This window comes from Alligator sinensis, unplaced genomic scaffold, assembly GCF_000455745.1.
Source record: "Alligator sinensis unplaced genomic scaffold, ASM45574v1 scaffold144_4, whole genome shotgun sequence".
NCBI classification, from domain to species: domain Eukaryota; kingdom Metazoa; phylum Chordata; order Crocodylia; family Alligatoridae; genus Alligator; species Alligator sinensis.
The window spans coordinates 836,836-844,325 of NW_005842190.1; positions in this window are offsets into that span (position 1 = coordinate 836,836).

The window sequence follows — 7,490 nt, forward strand, 5'->3', positions numbered from 1 at the left end:
CATAGGTCCAGTGGAAGCATTATATCCCTATATCCAGATATCAGGGAAATGCCTAATTTCCCCTCCATTGTATACAAATCAGTTGGAGGACAGCAATGTAAGTGACACATGTCAATACTGGATCCAAAAAAGAAATTCTATTCAACATTAAGACTTCTCACATGACACTAAGCACTTTGAACTGTGAACGGGAATACTAATGCCCCCAGCAAGTACCCAAGTAATTAGCATGTATGTGGCCAGGGCCAAGGCTAGAAACAAACACCAAATCAAAGCTGTAAGTATTACTGGCAGCATGAGTATACTAAGCAATTATGGTAATAAGATGCCTCTGAATTGGTAAAATGCCAAAGATGACATGTTTGATAATGACAACCACTGTACTGGTAGTGTATTTCATGCTGAGCATATTATTTCTGTGTTTTATTACTCCTATCTTGAGAGAAACAAACCTGCAACAAATGATAGCACTGACACATACAGAATCCTTTGTTCTGAAGAATGCAATTACTTTCAAATACCAGGATACCAAAGTGTAGAGTATATGCTCTAACATCTTAGAAGTAAAGCCCCAAGGCAGTTCTTACTACACCACAATCTAACCTTTTATATCTAAATCTTAAAAACTATGAAGGGCCACATTATGTGTTGAGTCAATGTGCTGCATAGGAGACAATGCAAGAGGAGGGAAGAAAAGTGGTATTTCGGGGGGTGGGGAGAGAACAGACACTGAACCCCTCTTTGATGTGCCAGGTGCCCACCCTTCCATAGAAGAGAATGACCATACTTCTTCCCCACTCATTTTTGGATAAGTGCCTAGCTCAAGGATGTTAATCCTCAACTCGTTGGTCCCAAGGGAGTGTGTGGATTATGATGTGGTCAGTCTAAACAGGAGGTATACAAAGGCACAGGGAGAAACTCCTCATTCCATCCCCACCATGCAAAGTCCAGCTACAATCTGACACTAAACATTACTCTGGCTCTCAAACACCAATGCTCCCATGTTTGCTTAACCTGTTTTTAAAATGAGGATAACTGATACTTACTGCTAATTACAGCCCAGCATATACTCACTCGATATAGAAACAGGGACATTATCCAAGTCTGGTTTTATATAACCAAAAGACTGGAATTTGCATAATGTTTATTTAATCAGAACAAAATTTTTCTCTTAAAAATGCTTTATAAAACATCTCAATAATTAAACACCACTATAGTTATTAACAATGGGAAAGTGCCATAAAATATATTACTCACAACAAATAAGTAACTACGTGTAATTCCTGTAATCAAAACACCACTCGTACAGGTTCCCAAGCAGGAGGAATATCAATATAAAGCTATTACATGTAACTGAGCAAAAATTAACTAAAAATACAGAATTTAGTTATGATATCTGGCAAGATCAGGTAGACAGAATTTATAGGCTTAATTCACTTATGAATCAATATATCTATCCCTTAAAAGACCAACTCAATAGTATAGATAAATTAATCTCAGCAAGATCTACATTCATTAAGGGTGAAATTCAGTCAGCATGAGACTTGATTTGTAATGCAACACGATACCGTTGGGGCTTGAACACAAGGCCCCTGGCTCTAAAATATCCCCTGTTAGCTTGAAGGTTATATCAACTCATAAATCTGTGTGGTCCAGCTCCTACAGAACAGAGAGAGCTACATATGCACCACTTGTGTGGGCCCCATGCATAGAGGAATGATTTTTCACTTGATTAGAATATTGGATTTCCTGGCATGGCAAAAAAAGGGAAAGCAAGTTGTAGACCTAGCAAAGGAGAGAGATTTTAAAAATCCTCTTTGAAACCCTTCCCAGATATGCTTCTAAAAAAATAGTGTGCCACTTGGTATTCACAGAGATGAAAGAGTATTTTCAGATCCTAGTTAATCCAATGCAAATACTAAGTAACTCAGCAAAATTAACAGTCAGAATCTGAATGAAAGCTTCTCATTGCCTTAACTCCTTGAAAAATGAAGGAAGCTAATCCATAAAAAGAAGGATATTTAAAAAGGTACTATAATAGCTAACTGTACATTAAAAAACACCTAATAAACGTAAATTTCCCCTCTGAATCCAGAATGATTTTTTTTCCATAGCTTTGAATTGAGTAAGTGACATTGGAAAGAAAAAACTACTGAAGAATTTGTTCCAGTGACATAGAAAGCATGCCTGTGCCAAAGAGAAAAGTAACAGGTTGCCCAAATACTGGCTAAGAATCAAAAGGAAAAGCACTGTTCTTACTGTCCTTATCTGCTTGCTTGCAGAGTTAGGCACAGCAGCTTACTAAAGAGAGATTTCCCCACTGATTTAGGAAGGATGCTTGAAGCCAGCAAACTTTCTTTCATAAAACATAAGGTAGAGACTTAATATTTTTACAAATATTGAAGATGTATTTCCCATCTCTTCAGGGATACACAAAATTCAAAAGGAAATTTTATTTGGAGAGATTGAGATTGTTATTCTCTATTCTAAATTAGACTTCACCCTTTAGCAGAATTTCAGGACCTTTTTCTGTACTGAATGCATCTCCAACCTTCGACCATGGGCGGTTCTAGGATTTTGAAAATAGGGGTGCAGATGGTGTGGCACATCACTACATACAACATGACACATTTTTTTCCAGTTAAAAAGAGAAACCAGAAGCTTTACTAATATGCAAGGGGGATAGCCCTGTATTATTATTTAAGATTAAAGCAAAAACAAACATAACTATTGAAATGTGCACTAATTTGCTAGATTATATATTAAATTTAAAAAAAACACAACAAACTAGGCAAAAATAGTCAAAAGATATTGTCATTAGACCCATAGTCATTATAGTTAAATGTACATTTCTTATTCAGATTCATAAAACAAGGTATAGCCTTCTTGAGCATCTTGACAATGACTCCAATACTTTGGTGTCAGTCATTTCTATACTTGAGTTAATATTACTACACCTGTGTTAAACTTTTTAGCTGAAACTAAAAACAGTCTGCAGGGCTACGAAATAGGAAAAAAAAAAAAAAACACATTACTGGGAATGCCAAACTTTAAACTAAATTGCAGTGGAACATCAAGACCATTAAAAAAGACAGAGGGTCCTTAACATGTGTGGAGTGGGGACAGATTATCAGGAATCAGGGAGATGATAAAGGATCCATGAAGTCAGTTTACTCTCTCAGCATTGCCTAAATAGAAAATGCTGATGCCCCTCCCAGGCAGTTTGTCTTAAAGTTTGGGTGTAGCAGGGGTCAGAGGGGGTGCAACTGCACCACTGCACCCCTCCTGGATCTGCCCCTGCCTTCTACTAAATCCAGTTTAGGTTCTAATGTCTAGGTTAAGACTTCTAAGACATCTATTTTTAAGAGTGTCACCTCTTATCCATCTGCATAAAGCAGTTCTCTCTCATATCCTTGTTACAACTTCTAGGAATCACCCTTCACATTACTAGTCCAAAACTATTCTCCCGTGAGTCACGTCAATTAGCAGCCAAGGCCCTTAGCTGGACAGGAGACCTGAGGAAACTATCCATCCCCTGCAAGAGGGAAAACAGCACAGATTTCTCTTTTTATATAAATGTCCTCCACTTTCTTGATAGCAAACCAATATTTACGTCCAGGCAAATTAATTCGAACAGGAACAGTACCATTTTCTAAAAACAAAACAAAAGATTTAAGGGTCTCCCTCATTCCTGCACTAGTGAAACAGGTCAGAGCAAGGCTTATGTGTCCTGACCTACTATCCAGGATCTCAAGGTAAATTCAATTCTATAGTCCCAGTAATCAAATATTCTAGAGGGAAACCGGAATAAAATGAAATGTCAGTAACCCTGAGTTTCTCCAGAGTACCATCAGAAGTGACTTACGACCACCTGCCCCAGGCAGTTAGTGCCCCATTTCTCCTTTCTGCTGATGGAACGTGCTCAGTAACTGAATATGACTTTAAAGAAATTCAGTCACTATTCACCAACAGGCAGCCCGCTGAATTGCACCATGTAAGCAGAATAAGCAACAAAGAACAAGCCAGTTAGAAGTCTGCAAGGCAGCTTCCGTGCTCTGAAACAATTCCCTATTAAGACAGAATCACTTAGCTCTATTTTCACAACTCCTTCCCTTTTTTTCAAGGCATACATTTCTTTTCAGTGGGTATTTTTTCTTTCCCTTCTGAGGGTTTAATGGAGTGATACTGCTGTTTCTTTGGATTTGGTATTTTATTGGGGGAAGATCAGAAAGAGGGGGAAAAAACAACCAAAAACCCCAGAAAAACAAATGTCCCTGTCAGTATAGTATAACAGGACTTGTTATTCTCCTTTGCAGGCATCTCATTAGTTTGATTATATTTGTCCTTCTGAATTATCCTCATAGTCTACCTACTGCTAGAGAGGTTTCTCTTTTAACTGTTCTTACATAGGTGTTGGAACAAGCCATTCTCCAAACAAAAGGCATGCTACAGACCTGGGGCGGGCAAAATAAAGCCCGGGGGCCAGATCCAGCCCACCAAACACTTTCACCTGGCCTGCAGCATCCATCAACAAATTGTGCTCCGCCCAGCCCTTCCTGGGAGTGAGGTACACACAGCCCCAAACATACCCTGTTGCCTCGCTCCCACTCTCGTGGGTGGAAGGCCCCACCAGCCAGCACACAGCTTTTGCATGGGGCTGCTGCTTAAGCCCCCAGGGACCTGCTCTGCTTTCCCAGTCTCATGCTGGCTCTGGACAGCAGGTAGGGAAGTGGCAGGGGTGGAGCTGCAGCTGGGCAGGAGCTTGGAGCATGGGGCTTTGGTTGGCTGCAGTGCGGAGCCTGCACCCAGGTGGGCAGCGGCAGCACGGAGCTTGGGTGGGCAATGTGTAGGCGTGCCGAGGGTTGGGGATGTGGGGATCCCCATCCACACTCCACCATGGCATGCAACTCTGACAGGTGGTGGCAGCGGCAGCAGGCAGGGTGCTCAGGGCACAGGTACCCAGCAGGGCATGGATCCAGCCAGTGCTGCTCATTGCAGCGAGGGGCACAACCTCCTCAGGGCTGTCTGTATTGCTGGCGCTCCCTGCCATTCACACGCAGCTCCTGCACTTGCCTGGGAGGAAAGCCCCAGGTGCTGGAGCCAGCTGCCTCCCCCGCTGGGGCTGTATAGCACAGGAGAGAAGCCTCAGGTGCTGGAGCTGGCTGCCTTCCCCACCCTGCCAGGGGAAGACCCTTGACCCCCAAGTCCAGGCAGTTATGAAAAAAAAAAAAATTGAAAGAAACTTACCTGCCTGCTGGGCTGGCTGCGATCCTGGCTGCAGAGGGCATCTCAGTATGTGTGCCCTTCCTCCCTGCTGCAGCAGCCTGCAGCCAGGCTGTCCTACAGCCATACCTGCTGCCCTGTGTTTGGGGCGGGGGGCTGAGCCCTGTTAGCCCCCCCTTCCACCACCTATGCTTTAGGACCTTTTTCATGTCAGAGCAGCTAATTTCATTTGTGCTCCCAGAAACCACCAGCATGGACAGTATCGAGTCATTTGCTCTCTGTACAATAGGATTTATTTTCTGATACTTCTCAAAGTAGATGATGGTGCTTATATTTCCTACACTGACTTTTCTTGTTAGGAGCTTTCTCAGGCAGAATTTACTTTCAAAAACAGACTCTTAGAGTTAATTTCACAATAAATTACCAACACCTAGAATTCAACACAGTAAAAAGTCCCAGAACTTAGTAGGTCACTTATTCATTAGTATGAATTAACAGACATTCTGGTATATGTTAACATTTTTGTGAAACAGTTATAAGAACCCGTATAGAACAAAATGCCATTCATTAGAATTATGAATGTACAACATTTGCAATTTATTTGCAAAGAAGGCTTAAGAAACAAAAAGAGTATCAGGTTCATATTCATAATAAATATTTGAAAAATAAAAATTTCCTTTCTGATATTAAAACAGAAAGAAATCAACAATGCCAAGTGTAGAAAGCAAGTGATGGGGGAGAAAATGGTTTCCACACACAGTTTCCTTCAACAACATTTTCCATAGCCTTACTGAATTCACTGATAGTTCTTAGGTATATTCTGGATCCTGGAGAGAGAAAAATATATTTTTTTTAATTTTCCTGGATGAAAGGAGTTGCCTTAGATCATTGCAGGAAGGGTGTTCTGGGAATAAAGCCAATGTATATAGAGAAATGGAAAGTTCAGGTAGCCCACAGACATGGAAAGATACTGGAAAGCAAGACTATATAGTTGGGATAATGCAAATATATATCTTACAGCAGTGCCCCAGGAGTAAAGAGCAGCAGCAGATGGAGAATTATCTGGACATAATAATAGATAAAAAAATTTATAATAACATTTATAAATTTATGATGTCAGACAACATAAACTTCATATGGGAAATCACACCCATTAGTGGAATGCCCCATCAATGTTGACAACATGGACGTGGTTATAAACAGCTGCAACAATGGGTGCGTACACACATACTAACTTTGTCATTAAGTTGGCTTAATTTTTTTTAAAGCCGACTTAACTTTCAGAGTGTATACATGCATGTGGAGCAGTCATCTTGAATGCAGCACAAGATAATACACCTCCATGGTGTATTATATTGAGCCACATTAGTTAAGTTGACTCAGCTCACAAGATGGCTGCCACCATATCAGGGAGATGTATATGTGTATGCTTTGACGTGGCTTAACTTAAGTCAGCTTCAGCTTAAGTCATTTTAGTTAAATCAGATTATTTTAAGTTGGCTTAGTATGTGTGTACACACCCAATTGTATCAATATCGAAAAGATGCCAAAGCCTGTTATAATGCAACTTGGCATGATTCCAAACCAATAAAAGACAAGGGGGGGAGGTGGCAAAACTGCTACAATGTTAACTCTGTTAACACTTACATTATAATAACTGATACCATTTCCTTAGCAGCAGCCCCCCTCGCCTTTTAAAAGCCATTAAAAGGTACATTTGTCTATACCCTGAAATGCATCGGTGGCCAGAGGGACAGCATAGGGCCTACATATCACTGAAGACCAATGTAGGGCCTATTTTGATGACTTATATTATGCAGATATTGTATTGGCTCTTTGTGTAGGGGTGACTTTCATCTTAAGTAGCTGTGAAAGATACTGCACTACTAGATATTATTTTTTACACTAAAAAAAGTTACCTTATAACTGTAAACAGAGCCCTATAATTAAACCTTTGTCTCTTATAGTTGAGTGTTCATCATGTATATAAAGCAAACATTTTGGCAATTTTATTATACCCTTCAAGACTACCAGGGAATTACTGGAATCCCAAAATTACAACAAACTCTTTTCAAATTTGCTTTTGAACCTTTTTACTGATTGTGCCCGCCTCCGCTCGATCAGGCGCTCTTGGGCTGCTCTAGCCCGAGTGGCCATTCTCACTGGCCACGGGCTCACGAAAGGGCCCCGGGAGATGCCTCGGGTGGTGACTGGAGGCCCCCTAACCTCGCCTGCCACGACTTTGAATGTAACTTCAGTGGTGGGGG